The sequence below is a fragment of the Thamnophis elegans genome, chromosome Z (genome assembly GCF_009769535.1).
Source record: "Thamnophis elegans isolate rThaEle1 chromosome Z, rThaEle1.pri, whole genome shotgun sequence".
Taxonomy (NCBI): Eukaryota; Metazoa; Chordata; class Lepidosauria; order Squamata; family Colubridae; genus Thamnophis; species Thamnophis elegans.
The window spans coordinates 17,594,641-17,611,626 of record NC_045558.1 but is presented as its reverse complement, the minus strand read 5'-3'; positions in this window follow the sequence as shown (position 1 = coordinate 17,611,626).

Genomic DNA, 16,986 nt, shown 5'->3' with positions numbered 1-16,986 from the left:
TATTTTGACTTTTTGGATTCCCCCTTGCAGATTCCCATGGAAAAAAGGATGTTACATCATCATCATCATCATCATCATCATCATCATCATCATCATCATCACCATCATCACCATCATCACCATCATCACCATCATCAGATTTTACCTGGTGAACTCAAGGCAGGAGGCATACCTGATATTCCTGCTTCCTATTTCTCCACCAGCACATATGGATTGGGCTGAGAGAGCGTGATTGGCCCAAAGTTATCTAGTTGGCTTTGATGCCTAAAGCAAACTGCAGCTCCCAGACTCCTGGTAATTAGCCCAAAGTCACCCAACTGACTTTGGGCCAATAACTGGTTTAAATGCTGATTGGCTTAAATACTGGTGATTGGCTTAAATTCACCCAGACAGTTTTCAGGCCTAAGGCAGAACTAGAACTCCCAAATGTCCCAGTTTCTGGGACAGCATCTTATCCAATACACCAAGGTAACCTTCCGACATAAAAGTCAAATTTCACTCATTGCATATTTTAAATAAATCCGCCTAATTAACAAGTTCCAGGACTAACATAAATCACAGCATTTAATTATTGTAAGCCATGTACGTGAGTGGGCAGCCATTTAAACTGAATACATAAATAAAATGTAAAAAATAAATTATATAATAAAAATGTAAATGAAAATAAAAAATTAATGAAACAAAATATATAATATATACAAACACATTCATAAGGAAATTTTAGTTGTGCTATGTTTTTTTTTAAATCTGTATATTCTTATACGTAACTTGGGAGTCCTCTGGGCAGGGATATTAGAAGATTGCTTTTAACTTCTGGGTGGTTCTATTTTGCTTTCTGACCAAGTGGCAGTCTTTTCCCTGAATCTGCAGAGTGAAGCTCTCTTTATGACTTGAGGAAGAAAAGGGTACTCTAAGCTCTACTTAGAACTTAGTGGTGAGCAAATTGTTCCTTTCACTAGTCTCTTTATCATTCTGCTTTGGAAAATAGAATACCTTCTGGATTTTTGTTTCTTCCCCCCCCTCATTTTATATTATGCCCCAAATGTTGCTTTAATACAGAAAGATGGATCATTGAACAAATCAACCAAAGTTATCAAAGAGGCACCAGCCTAAAATTATCCTACTTTGAACAAACCATTTGAAGATACCTGGAAACTCTGGTACAGTTGGAAGGAAAGAATAAACAATGACCAGCTGCAAGATGGAGAGACTCTATTGCAGAGGTGATGAATGCAATATTGGAAAAGCTGAAACACCATGTTAGGAACAGATTATCAGGAAGAAAATCTATCTATGTGGTAACTAAGAGTCAACACCAACTTGATGGTACATAATCAATCAATCAATGAATCAATCAATGAATCAATCAATGAATCAATCAATGAATCAATCAAATAATTAGGCAACCAATCACTGAAAAAGCAGTTGTGAGAAGGTTTATGATAATCAAGACTGCATTCATGATTCATTTAAAATGTGCAAATTTTTAGATAACAAATCTGAGTATGATAACAATCTTAAAATATCCAATCTCTGAATGAAAGTATACTACCATTGGAAGATGTGAGAAAATTATCTTATCTAGGTTACAAAAATTCACACAGTCCACTAGATGGCATCCACCATTCCAGTGCTTTGTATCTCTTTGCTGCCATCTCTTGGTCAGTTTGGGAAGTCTCGTTTTATGGCACCTCTAGAATTAGGGATTAAGAATCTTTAATTAAAGAATTGTTGGTCGATTAAATAAGGAGCAAGTTTCTAGGTTTGTGGCATTTATAGTCATCACAAAATACACATTCATAAAGAACGCACATTGCACTATATCTCAGCCTATGGGAAACTTGGATTGAATGGAATGGAAAAGCAGTCTAAACATTTATGACTTTGAAGGCAATAAGATAATGAATGGAATTAACTGAAGACCTGTACATGGACCACAATCAAGATTTTGGAAGTTGCCAGGAGAGCCCTTTTACGTATTATTTTTTAATATGTAAAAAGCACACTTAAAACACTGTCAGGATATTTAATGAGTACAGTATTTTTTGGAAATAACATATAAGAAGGTCACCCCATTTCTTTCAAGCCAGTTTGTTATGAAGACACAGGTTGTAGAATTAAGCTTGCACATATGATTTCTTGTAGTTCATAGACTTGATGGAACATCAATCTCCTCTGGCTCAGGTTCAGGAGAAGTGAAATCCTTGCTAGTGTCTCTTTCCACTATCTCTTTTCCAGGTTCTATTTTATTTCAGGGGTTGTAAACTCAACTCTCATGGAAAGAGTCACAGAAAAGGAGAGAGAGCAAGTCTACCTCAAAAGCAACCTCAACAGTAAAACATATCTTTAAGTCCAGGCCATCAAATAAAAATGTTGGAACAAAAAAAATAAATAAACCAGAAGACAATCCAAGGTCAAAGGAGAAAAGCTGAAACACTTGAAGAAATTGTTCCTGTAACACGAGTGAACTGGTGATTGCTGATGATATAGAAAGACTCAAGGTAATTCTGTACTTTAGGCTTTCTATACCTGTAATGGAACCTGCATATTATAGTTTTATGTCATAAAGAGGGTTACCCATGTGACTGACCCAATTCTGTGATCTCATAAAATCTTCCATGGGCAAATGATTAATTTTTTTTAGTTTTTTCATACCTCTAGATATTTTTTGGCCAGTTTGGTTTAGTAGTTTAGGCAACAGGTTAGAAACCAGCAGACTGTGAAATCTGCCTTACCCATGAAAGCCATCTGGTGATCTTGGATTAGTCACTCTCTCTCCACCCAATCCACCTCACAACCACCTGTGGCTGTGGCTGTGGCTGTGGGAGAAATAATAAGGTAAGGAATGTGTGTTGGATTTGTTCCCCACCTCGAGTTATTTGTAAAAATAATAAAGACCGGGTATAAACAAATATTTGGGGGAATCTAATCTAGAATTATGGGCATATATCAAAGATTGTTAGATTTGCAACTCAAGTAAGTTTGCCACAGCCTCAGGGATAACCACAAGAAACAGATGATTGAATGAGAGTATTGTGCATCATGTTCAACAACTTCTGTATGAGTCATGCAACACTGTATATAATTTCAGAACTTTACATCAACATTTTTCACAACTGAATTAATTTAGTGTCCCAGTCCTAAAATACAGTGATTTTACCTAATAATTAGCAATGAAAATGAAAACAGAGAAGTTGATTAATTCTTGTGAGTTTTCATGATGATTATAATTTTTGCTAAAAATTGATGAATGGCCGCTTGCATCTTGAAATATTATTTTCATTAAAATTAGTTTCAATCCGAGCATGCAAATATAATCTGTGCACTCATTATTTCTTCTCCTCTCTTCAAAATCATATTTAAGGTTGCTGTAAATTGTACATTATTGAAAGTTTAGAGGACATAATATTCAGAAAAGGCAGGTTCCCCCCCCCATGCTTTATTTCCTGCAAGCAATAAGCATCAAGAAGAGTGCATGCAATTCCTGACCTTCCTTGATACAATTATATTCCATGCCATCCAGTGATTAATTTACATAATTTATAATGGAAACATTATGTAATGGTACCAATGAGAGTGCTGGGAATTCTGTTTCTGATTTCCTCTCATGCTGGGGTCAAAGAAGAATCACAGAGGATGGTAGAGGACAGGAAGGCCTGGAGGAACATTGTCCATGGGGTCGCGATGGGTCAGACACGATTTCGCAACTAACAACAACATAAAAAGTTAAAGTTTATTTCATATGATGTAATTCCATGAAATATTCCACAGGGTGTAGTTTTTTAAATTAAAATTAAATTAGAAAAAATAAATTAAAAATATATACTAGATTCTTCAAATATATCTTCCAGAACTTCTTGAATATCTAAATGATAACATGATAGCAACTCAAGATGCATATGTTGAAACAATTGAATATCTATAGTGGAGACCAGTATACATTATATTATAATAATGTCAGGAGTGTCTAATGGGCACACGTATGTGCGCACACACTTTCAACTTCTATTGAATTCTACATTTGAAATTCTACTGGCATTGGATGTTAATAGGCATTACTGGTAGTGTGTGTGTGTGTGTGTGTGTGTGTGTGTGTGTGTGTTTATAAAAATATGCATTTATCCACATTTTATTATTTTTGTAAATGACTCAGGATGGCAAACATACCTGATACTCTTTTCTCCTTCTATTTCCCTACAATAATGACAACCTAGTGTCATAGGAAAATCCAGTAAGAAACAAAGGCAACAACACAAGCAATAATTCTTACTTTAAGATCAGAGGTTTATTCTTTCTAATAATTTGGAACATTATAAATGAATAGATATAAAATATATAATACCAGTAATTCATTGCATTAACATATTAATGCAGAGGGTCAATGAGATATAGCAAGTCCAACAAGGACTGCTATAAATCAAAGGGTCCCGAGCCAATCATGAACCCTATCCTTTATACTGTTCTTCTAACCACATACGTGTTTCACAACCTCACTAATCAAAGATTCTTTTATTACATTTTCATTTTCCTTTATACAATCACTTAAATACTGTGCAGTTAAAAAAGAAGAAGCAATAAACAACTCATAACACTTCTATCCTACATACACCCTTCCTTCTACCCCTCCAACTTTCATTTCTCCCTTCCAACAATCCCCTCTTCTACTTCCCCTCCCCCTCAGCCATTCCTTTCTCCCCTTCCCACCATCTCACCCTCCTTACATTCCCTTCTCACTCCCTCTTAATTCCCCCCTCTTCTTTCCCTCTACACCTCGCTTCGGTGTATTTCTAGTATTCATTGGTCTATTTGTTTTGTACTAAAACAAAAGAAAAATAAAAGGAAAAGAAAGAAGAAAAGAAAAAAAGAAAAAAAAAGCAACAGTATCCAAGTGCATTCATTGTTCTGAAAATTGAGTCTATACTTCCACCCTCCCCCCCACCCACCCCCTGAACCCCCCTCCCTGACCCCCTTCCGACTTCCCAGGTCCCATTCCCGGCATCGTTCTTTATCAAGCAAAGTCTGGAGTATATTGAAGCCAAATAGATTAGAAGTTACAAAATAATAAAAAATAATAAAAAATAAAGAACAAAAAAAAAAAGAATAATAAAAAGAAAAGAAAAAAAGGGGGGGAACCCCCACAAGAAAGAGAAGTCAATTTACTCTCTAACATTAAACTCAGCTTCTCATTATTTTTAAAATCTTAAACAATGTCTTTACCTGCTTCCGCATATAAATTCTATACCTCCCATCCTGCCTTTACCCGTGTCCGCATATATATTTTATCCTCATCCATTGCTCCTCTCATATTTACTCCACCCTCGTGTAGACTCTCCAGATAATCTTTCTTAACCTTGTATTCAAATAACAATTTATACAAAAATCAGCTTACATTCTGGATCAAGATAATCTAATTGAACTTTCACTACCCTTCCATCTACCCCACGCACCCGACTCCATTCATCCCAAACCACAATCCAAGAAAACTATGATCTCCGCTCTCCTTGCCCCAAAGAATAGATCATGCACAGTTTAAATTAAGATTCAAACAAGTCTTATATAAGACCCATACAATATATGTCCAAATTCAGCACCGCTTCTTTCAGTCTCAATATCTCTTCATCGGTATACAGCTTTGTCATTTTATACCAGACAGGAGTCCTGAAATTTTATTCAAATTAAAAATTTAAGAAGTATTTTAAAGGCATAGCTGGATCTTTATTCTTTACTCTTCTGCCCTTCCGGAAAGGGAAAGCAACACCCTCCGCCTTGTAGCCACGTGTCCCTCTGCTTATCTTCTCCTTCTCCTTGTCTTTCTCCAAGTCCGGGTGAATCAGGAAGTCCCGCCTTCAGAGTTTTGTAGTAAAAATCTCGGGCTTCGCAAACAGAATTGAGACGATATTTTTGGTTCTCAAATGTGACTGTGATACCAGATGGCACTTCCCATTTATATTGTATCTGAGAATCTCTGAGTTTTTCAGTTAAGAAAGTGTAGTCTCTCCTCCTCTTAATATTTGAGATGGTATTTCTTTAAAAACAATCAAGTCCTGTCCATTGATTCGCAGCCTGTTATTGTAGAACTTCTGTATTATCGCATTTCTGGATTCTCTTGTGGTGAAATATATAATTATGTCCCTCGGAAGCTGTCGTTGTTTTGCTACACACGAGTTCTGGCGATAAATTTTTTGAATCTGCCAATCAAAGTTAAATCCCGGACTTCCCACCGAACGTCTGAAAGCTTCAAAAAAGGTCTGTTTCAAATTCTCCTGTTCCTTTTCACGCAATCCTCTGACTCTTATTGCAAACGCAGTCTTATTGTAATTTATCATAACGAGTTGTTTTTGAGCATTTTCAACTTCCTGTTGTAACGTTTGAATTTTAGATGTCAAATTAGAATTAGTTTTTTCCAAAAGTTCCAATTTGTCCTCCATTTCAGAAACATAATCTGTCATAACAGTCATAACTCTGATCGTATCTTCCCTTGTTTGAGCAATCTTGGCGTCCAGTTTATCATATAAGTCCGATAAAAGTTGTTTAATTTCCTGTCTGAACTCTTTAAGGGTTTCAAAAAGAAATTCTTGCATTAAGAGATCTCCAATAGAGGGCGTGGGAGGCAAGGGCAGTGATTTTGTAACAATTTCTTGAGATGTATTATTAAGGAAACGCTTAGACTGCTTCGATTTGGGAGCCATTATAAAAAAACGCACAAACAAACAAAGTCTCTGCTCCCCTCGGTTTTAAATGGGATACTATTTATAGACTTTTAACAGTTAATAAGGAGAAGTCTTCAGGAGAATAGAACTGATTGAGTGTGTCATATATCAAACGCAGAAGCTATAAAATCGCCATCTTGTAACGCAGCTGGATAAGAAAGCCTTTTACAAAATTGAAGCTGGTATTTTGAATAGTAATAAGAAAAAAATTTACAACTTCAAGTTAATATTTGGTTTTGAAGCCATTTCAAAATTTATCTGCCTGCAGTTAATAAAACTCTATTGCCTGAGTATGCAGCTTTAAGTAAAGAGGCTGGGTTCCCCTTTTATTTTGAAGTTAAGGCTTGGCAAAACTTTCAGTGAGTAAACATTGTAACAAGACCGTTCAGCAGATTCATCACCATTTAACTTCCAGATAAGCAAAGTTAATGAAGGAGTAACATTCTTGTAGAAATAAAGCTAATTAAAAAGCTTCTGCTGGCCTATTGTGAAACCAAAACATATGATAAGCAATCTCTTTTGTTTTGAATTCTTGTGAATTCTTGTGAGGATTAACAAAAAGTGTTCATTATTACCGGAGAAACCAGCCTGCTCGGCGCCATTTTAAAAGCCTCTAAGTAAATAATTTTTCGGAGGAGAAAAAGAAAAGAAGCTAAAATGTTGATAAACAATTATTGTGCACGGAAATGGATTCAGCTCGTGATAAGATTAAATCAGACAAAACTTTGAACTGAGTGGGGGAGACCTACTTTGTCCTGCACAAGGCAGTTTGAAGTTCCCAGCACGGACAGCCGTTCTGCCTTGGGCTAGCCCCCCTTTCCCTGCAAGCACAAAAGCTGCAAAAATCGAAGAGCATTTGCCAGCAAAACAGTTTCTTCTTTCCTTCTTGCCTGAAGGATAAGAAAACCTGATAAGACGTCAGATGGAAGATCCTCTAAACAGGTACGTAGCCAGGAATTCGGAGGCAGCTGATTTTTTTGCTGCCACCACCAGCAGGCTCCTCCCAGGAAGTCCGTGTTTCACAACCTCACTGTCACTTTCCGTTACACCTGTGTACATTACTTTCAATTCCTCATTTCCAACAGCTTCATTCTTCCTGTTTTAAACGAATCCATACGTGCATATTTTACAAAAAAATAATTCACAGTTAGCAATGGCTCATCAGGATTGCAAATATTTCTGGTAAATTTTGAAATCATCCTAGCTGAAAACTTTGGTTCGTATCTCTTTCTTCTGGGTCCTTCTATTATCCATAGAACATATTGAATCTAATAGATTAATAGGCTATATTTCTTGTTTCTCACACCAGAGAGAATCAGGCCAGAAGTCATTCATAAGGCATAAGACAGAACTTGAACTCATAGTTTCCTACTTTCTAGCTTTAGCCATTAGATTAAACTGGCTCAATAATAATTGCATTGGCATCCTTCAGTCTCAAAAGTATCGTGCTCTGGAAAGAGGTCAAAGCTGGAGTGTCCTCTCCAAATCACGAGGCCTGGGTAGATTAATATGGAGGATAGATTGTTATTGAAGCAGCAGATCCCCCCTGTCCATGTCACTGAAATAGTCTAATGAAATGGCAGAGCCGATACGATTGGTTCCAACTGCGTCACAGGAGTTACCAGAATGTGATTGTACACAGTCACGAACTGCTTCTGGGATTCTGGCTCTGGATTTTGCCTCAAGGTTGACTCCTGAAGCCTTTTCCAATAGTGGATATAGCCACAAGACAGTGGAGGTTTGTAATCAGAGTTTCCCTTCTCCTAGAAGATGATTCTGCCACTTTATCTGCTGTTAGGGCGTAGAGATCTCTTCTACCTTCAAAACCGTTGACTATCTTCTCCTGTAATCCTGGAAAGGGGCCCATACGAGGTGCTACCAGCCAGGCCAGTTGGACCAAGGTTTTTTAAGGAGATGTTACTCCTTCATCACTCACCCTTTGTCCTTGCTTGTGACAGTGAGAGCCTGACTTCCCAAATGTTGGGCCCAGAATGGCAGGTTTCATTAATAATCATTAATAATAATATAATGTAATGTAGTGTAGTGTAGCATAGCATAATATAATAATTAATAACATATCATATCATATTGTAATACAACATAACAACATAATGTAACAATGTAACATATATTATTGTTATGTAATGTCAGTAATATAATAAATAACAAATACAATACAGTACCATAAAATATAATTGCAATGTACTGTACATAATAATATATAATATATGCATATAGTATATGCACATTATAGATGCCTCCACTGTTCATTTGAAATAATTGCATGCATTCTAATTAAAAATGGGCATCAAGTCATTATCTTTAGTGCATAACATATACTTTAGCAAAAATTACATATGCAAAATAAGTTACCATCAAGCACTTCATTTTTGAGAACAGTTTTTGCCTATAAATGAGACAAATCTAGACTACAAATCAGACAAACTGTAGTTTCTTTATGGAAACTCTGTAAAGTTATGCTGACACTTAAATTTAATGCACGGTATTCTTGGGGGGGGGGGGAAATCCGGAGACATGCCAGAAATCCATCCTTACCAAATATCTCAATGGGATCATTTCTAGTCTGGAATCAGAACTCCAGCTGCTGTGAGATTTAGTACACTGGTTATGATATCATCAAATTGCAAAACCTTCTGGACAGCTGAACCTTTTTTACCCCAAAGCTGTAACCTGATATGCAGAATTGTCTGGGTACAGCAAGAATCTTAAGGCCCCATTCAGAGAAATATAATGCATTACTTAGGCAAGCCAAAACATGGAGAATGTTTACTTCTAAAATCAGTCAGACGTTTCTTAAAAATAATTCCGCTATTGGATACATGAGTCTTCCAAAGAGAAACAAAACTGCTTTTATTAAGGTATGGAAGATTTAGAGTAAAATAACAGGTTTGATTCACATGTTTTTCTTGGTTCTTTGCTCAATCCTGTTCACTGTGTAATGAACAAAATGTAAAGTCCTTCAACAAAAGTTTGGCTTGCTTATATGTTTTGTCTCTTACATCATGATACTGTACTTTGTATAATTGTACGATTACTCTTTTGAACACTCTTAAGAGCATGAAAACAAAGGTTTTACATTATCTGACAGCAAGACCACTAAAGTTTACACAGATTTTAAACAGTAAATGTAGCATTTTTTACTTAAACCTGTCTAGTGTAGTGGTTAATTGGAATAGGAGAACATAGAGATTCTGCTCCAGCCCAATGCCCAGTTTACCACTTGGGAGTCAATCAGGTTTTCTCATCCCAAATTACTCTGAAAAGTTTTTATTATGAGGATCAAATTAGAGAAGAGAGTAGTATGTGCCAGATTTCTTTTCTGGAGAAAAATCATGAGGAAGGAAAGAAGGAAGGAAGGAAGGAAAGAAAGAAGGAGGGAGGAAGAGAGAGAGGGAAGGGAGGAAGGAAAGAGGGAAGGAGGGAGGGAGGGAAGGAAGGAAGGAAGGAAGGAAGGAAGGAAGGAAGGAAGGAAGGAAAGAAGGTGATTTTAAGATGGATCTGCATATTTTTAAGTTAGAAAAGAAGGTGAACATTTTTTATAATGCCTCCTTGGATGATGATGAAAGAACCCATCATGATAATTGAGCAGGCTTTTGCAGATGGATTCCATGAGTCTTTAGATTTGTTGGAACAAATATATACTTAGTCCAAGTCTAGATTCTTGCTCACATATTTGTGATTATGTCTGTCCAGTTATTTGGAACTTTATATCCAGCTTCTCCATCCTTGCACTTATTCTGATATTCAAGTCCTGAAATTTATTCAGATCTATCTAAGCAAAAGATTTAAACATTTATTATTTTTACACCAAAGATTAAGGATAATTTCTTGCACAATTCTTGAAATGAATTTGAGAGCCATTCTAATTTTGATACAAAGTTCAGCTTGATGTCACAAGTTCTGTTTGATGGGTGAAACAAATGTTTAGGGCTGCTCTATTTTGTGGCTTAGAAAGAGGGTGCTTAAGTGTATCACACAGGATATTTATTTATTTAATTTATATGTCTTCCATCTCACTACCCAAAGCGAGTCCAGGTGACTTTTTGGTGACATAATATTTGAAGTGTCACTGATCTAAAGCATATCTTCAGAATCTGCACAGCCTTATTTAAGTTCCATCTTTTTCTTCTGGAAAATTCAAAATCATCCATGGGATGCTTATTTTACCTACAGAAAATTAGAATAGATTGCAGAGAATCTGTGACTCTACATCTAGTTGCAGAAAGGAAACTTATTTCTAAGTAAGAGGATAGTAGGAAGGCAGTTCTTATGATTTTTAAAAAAATCAAAATTAGAAATTGTATGTACTTTGCAGTAGCTCAAGAAAAAACAAAAATATGCTTCACCTCCACGCTTTTCTGACTATTGATGAACCTGATTCCAAGTGCTGAAAAACAAAGTGCATTTCTTAAATCCTCATATATGAAGGAATTTGAATCAAACTGGCTTGGCAGGTACCACAGGTGTTAGGATCGAATATAAGGAAAAATCCAGCATGAAGCATTCCAATTAATGCTTCATGCTAGATATCATAATTAGGCTCATCCCTAAATTTCTTGTCATTCCTAGGTGAATAACATTTGCTGAAGTCCAGATTTAAGGTGTTTTGAATCAATTCAAAAAAGATGTTTTGGGAGCAGGAACTGCATGAGCAGCACCTATTGAAGTAGCTGCTTTAATGAGTCCCAGATAGGTGCTGAATCTGTGTTTCAGCTGATCCCAAAGCATCATTTATGAATTAAATCTGAAACAATACACAATCTTAATTTTATCATTATGAGGATAATGATAATGATAATTATTATTTTGCACTTAATTGTTTTCAGAGAAATAATAAAATTTGTTTGCAAACAAATAAATGCAAAGGAAGATTAAATGAGCATTGTATGATTATATACCCTAAAAGGGATAAAAATAAACATAGAAACAAATGGATTCTAGAAGAAAGATCAGGAAGTTCTCAAATATGATTTAATGCATATTACTTTTATACAATATTAATTTTTAGTTATATGACAATCTTAGACGTTCTTCAGACTAGTATGGAAAAGTCATTAGTCTGTGATGATAGTTTAGCCTAAATATTTACAAACCACTTTGTGCAATAAAAAGATCTTATATCATGGATTAAAAAAAATAAGTAAATAATGCTATGAAGATTTATAGTTACAATTTTTTATACTGGCAAGAAGATAAAAACCTATCAAGGAAATCCTTTCCATTTTACTCTGTTGTAACTGGAAAATTTGGCAATATGTTGCATATTTCAGAATTAAGACTAGCCTTCTGTTAAACCTACAGGATTTTTATAATCTGTTACTATAAACTCATAAGAAAGCTATTCCTAGAAAGTAAAGAATTCTCACAACAATAGATTAACTGGAGAACAGTCTGCTTTTATTGCTAATATGGAAATGCTACCTTGCTTTAATCTTCATCTATAAAATGAATAAAAAAAAAGTTTTTGTCATACATGCTACCCAGAGTTTTATTTATGAAATGGGCATCTATATAAATTGATTTAATAAATAATTAAAAAGTGTGGTTCAAATTTAGTTGAAAATGTTACAAGGACATCTTCATTTCATTTTTTTAAAGTGACAAAACCCCATAAACTCAAGCAGAAAGGTACTGAATGTGTAGGGATTTGGTCTGTAAATTAAATTAAAGGAAGATTATTGTGCCAAGTTCATTTTATATAGCACATTTATCTAGCAGTGGTTACGGGGAATCCATATGGCTAAATTATAAACTACTTCTTTAATAGTTATATAAAAATATACATTTTCAAGGACTTTTGCATGAAGGCACTTTTATTCAAGAAACAGAGAATAAGAATATCCATCCAAAGATAGGGACTGTTGCAATCACATATCCATTCATTCATTCAATAGGACCAGAGGGGGTATTCAGTAGATTCTGACCAGTTCTGGAGTACCAGTAATTTTGAGTGGTTTAGAGAACCTGTAAATACCATCTCTGACTGGCCCCACCCCAATCTATTCTCTGCCTCCCAAGTCCCAGCTGATTGGGTGGAAATGGGGATTTTGCAGTAACCTTCCGCTGGAGTGGGGAGGGAATGGAGATTTTACAGTATCCTTCCCCTGGATTGGGGAGGGAATGGAGATTTTACAGTATCCCCCTGCCATGCCCACCAAGTTGCACCCACCAAGCCATTCCATGCCCACCAAGCCTTGCCCACAGAACCAGTAATAACAATTTTTTTTAATCGCACCATTGAATAGGACCAATAAATTATTGATGTTTTGGATTCTATCTTCCTTAGAATCCATAATTGATTGGTGGAAGCAATGCCTATTAATCAAAAGCAACTTTAATGGATAGTTTACAAATATATAATTGTTTTTTTGGCAGCCAAATCAATACATTTGAAACACATTTTAAAGCAGGTGTTGGCTGTAATGTTTACTTTCTCCTATCTCATGGATGATTCAGACATTAAGTTCAAGTAGGGATATCCCACTTGAATGGTATGACTGTTGTGCTTTTTAACGGTGTATTGTCTTCATGTTTGTAACTTGTCTATTCCTCCCTTCCCTTGATTTGATTTGATTTATTACATTTATATGCCGCCCTTTTCCCCGAAGGGGACTCAGGGCGGCTCACAATTCAAGTCAGGGAAGGGGGTACAGACAGGGGATAAAAAAGACGAACATAACAATACACAATTTAAAAGCACACAACAGCCATACCATTCGAGAAGGGGGCAGAAGCTCTTTAGCCTGATGATGGTAACATGTATAAATATCTGAGTTAAAATACTTGAGTTAATATGAATTATGTTTGTTGACTGTGGAACAGATGCACGAAAGCCTTTTTGTAACCAACTGATACACTTTCTACAGTATGTAAAGAAGGATGTGTTGTGTTTGTTTTGAAAATTAACATTTAAAAAAATATTTAAAGAAAATGGTCAGCTTGCCTGAGATGGCCAAAGTGTGATAGCCTCTCTTTTGCGATCTTGGCTTCAAATGATATTTTTGGTGAAGTTTGGTCTAACACTTGTTTGTTTTGTGACTTTTGCAGTCCATGGGATGCATCATATTGACTCTAGTACCAGCATTTTGAGGCTTTGCACCAGAGGTGGGTTCCTACCAGTTCGCACCTATTCGGTAGAACCGGTTCATCAAATCTACTAAACCGGTTAGAAGAAGTCCCACCAGTGGACCCGGAAAGCAGGCCACACCTACAGAAGAGGTTCCAAAATTTTTTGAAATCCACCACTGGTCCTTGGATATGATTATTCTACACTATCATGGTCATATTTATAAAACTCGGTGCCTCTGTGAAAGATAAGGATGACTACTGCGTTTGTGGTGCAATCAGAACATTGCGTGTGTTGAAGTTGTTTTAACGCAAACCAAAGATGCCTTTTAAAAAACAAGTTTACATCATATTCTTATGCATGCCAGTGCTGTGTTTGAGGTAATTTAAGGTGGTTCTGACAAGTGTCCTCGGCATCTTCATATCCGGTCACATGGGCGGCAAGCACTGCCACCCGGTCACATGGGCAGCAAGCCACTCCCACTAACAAGGCCACACCCACAGAGTAGGTTTGAACAATTTTTGAAACCCACCACTGCTGTGCACCCTTCCTATCTGCCTTTTTCACAGTCCAAGTTTCTTAGCCATAAGTAGCAATGGGAAAAACTATTGCGTTAATTATTGACTAATCTGCATTTGATTGGGAGGGCTGATTCCTTTAATTTTCCAGATGTGATTCATGATTACAGTTACAATAACTGATTACAGTTATTCAATCTAGATTCTGGGAAATTTCAATATTTGTACTTTAAGAGGCGCATGAAGGGGAGTGTTTATGGAGTGGTCCGCCTGCAACATCTCATTTGGCTTTCACACCATCCATGGGCTCCTTAGAAGCCTGCTACTTAGCTCAGTAACAGGGGGCTCACTGTTCCTTATTCCCGTCAGCATCCTGGAGTTTATTAAGAGGTTGACTTGAGGGCAATAAAATTGGAAACATGGAAATTAAAAGTCAAATTCTTGAATTGTGAGCCACCCTGAGTCCCCCCAGGGAAAAGGGCGGCATACAAATAAAGTAAATTAATTAAAAAAATTAAATTAATTAATCTGTGGTTGTCCAGGTGTTGTGGAATCCTACCAGACCTAACCAGTTTGGCTAATGGTGAAGAATTCCTGTCTATTCCTGGTCCAAAGCAGAGATAGACATGGCTAAGAGCTGCTTTCAGTGGGAGCAAAGGCCTCAGAGGGGCAAAACAATAATGTTGAATGATAGGGCCAAGGTCAGAATGCAAAGGAAGTTTCTATTCCTACCCTCAAAACAACGTTATTAGAGCACTGCACACCAAGACAAGTAGACACAAGAACAGTTTTTTCCCCGAACACCATCACTTTGCTAAACAAATAATTCCCTCAACACTGTCAAACCATTCACGAAGTCTACATTACTATTACTATTAGTCTTCTCATCGTTCCTATCACCCACCTCCTCCCACTTATGACTGCAGGGCTGTAATTTTGTTGCTTGTATCCTTATGATTTATATTGAAACTGATTGTTTCCTGATTGCTTATTTGTAGCTTATGACTATCATTAAGTGTTGTATCTTATGATTCTTGACGAATGTATCTTGTCTTTTTATGTACACTGAGAGCATCTGCACCAAAGACAAATTCCTTGTGTGTCCAATCACACTTGGACAATAAAGAATTCTACTCTACTCTACTCTACTCTACTCTACTCTACTCTACTCTACTCTACTCTACTCTACTCTACTCTACTCTACTCTACTCTATTCTATTCTATTCTATTCTATTCTATTCTATAGACTAAAATTGAGAATCATTATTATGATGGTTCATCACACAATCAGCCAGAGGTTTTAGACTGGAGTTGACATTTTTATCTACTTATTGAGGCCTAGACTAGGCAGATACTTTGTTTGATGGTGATAAAGATATTGTCATATAAGCTTTTCCAAGCTACAGATAGTCCTCAAGACCAAATTTTCTGTTGCTAAGTGAGACATTTGTTCAGCGAATTTTGACCTATCTCATGACCTTTCTTGCCACAGTTGTTAAGTTAATCACTGCATTTGTTAAGCAGGCCACATGGCTGCTATCTGAATCAGGCTTCCCCATGGATCACGTGACTCTGAGATACCGAAACCATCATAATTAGGAGCCAGTTGCCAAACCTCTGGATTTTGATCATGTGACCATGGAGACTGTAAATGTGAAAAATCATCATAAATCACTTTTTTCAATGCTGTTGTAATTTCAAACAGTCACTAAATGAACTATTGTAAGTCATGGACTACCTGGGAAGCTCCCTTTTGCAATTGACTGATTTTGTCAATGTCAAAGCTGCTAGTGTACAAGCAGAGCTCCAGGGGTGGGATCAGTGGTGGGTTCCAGATCCTGTTGCAATCAGTACGGTGCAATGGGGCCAGGCACCCACCATGTGCTCATGTGCAGCACGCTACCAACTGCCTGTTACGCTCCAGCTGCTTGGTGGAGCATCGCACAGGCGCTGTATGCTCCGTTCATGTGTGCAAATGCCACAATAGGCTCAAATCGCGGTAAGGAGAGCGGGCGGGCGGGCCCTCTGGAGCACCATACCAGAAAGGTACCACCGGATAGGATGCTGCCGGTTTAGCAACCAGTTGGGTGAGCACACACTTTGCACAAACACACGTGCTTTGTGTGCCTAAAGCACTTGCACTCAGCACTGAAAATGGAACATTTAGAAGCTCAACTGCTTGAGTGATAAGTAGAATGATAAGTAGAACAGCGAGGGGGGGGGAATCAGCTGTGCCGTGCAATTGAGGTGAGCTAGAAAGCAGGAAATAAAGCAGGGGCTGGTAGGTGGGGCGAACTGATTGTCGAAGCTACCAGTTCACCTGAACCAGTCCGAACCAACTGAATACTACCTCTACAGAGATCCAGTTGTTTTGGATTGGTATCTATGTTATTATCTTATTATTTGTATTAAACTGTGGTCTGACTATCTCAGGTCTCACTTATTTTTGAAGAAAAAACATCTTTTATTTGGTTGATTTTTCTCTTTTTGCCAGAGTTTAGGAAATGTGCCCTCCCTCCATTCTTCTTCCAAACCTGTTTCAAGGTAGCAGCTTCATTGGCAACTGTGTGTGCTGATGCTTTCACTTTCTCTGTGCTTCTCCAAATCTTTGAAAGAATTCTAGAGCCAGTAGTCCTTTAGTTAAAATGAAAAAAAAAAATAGGGAAATTAA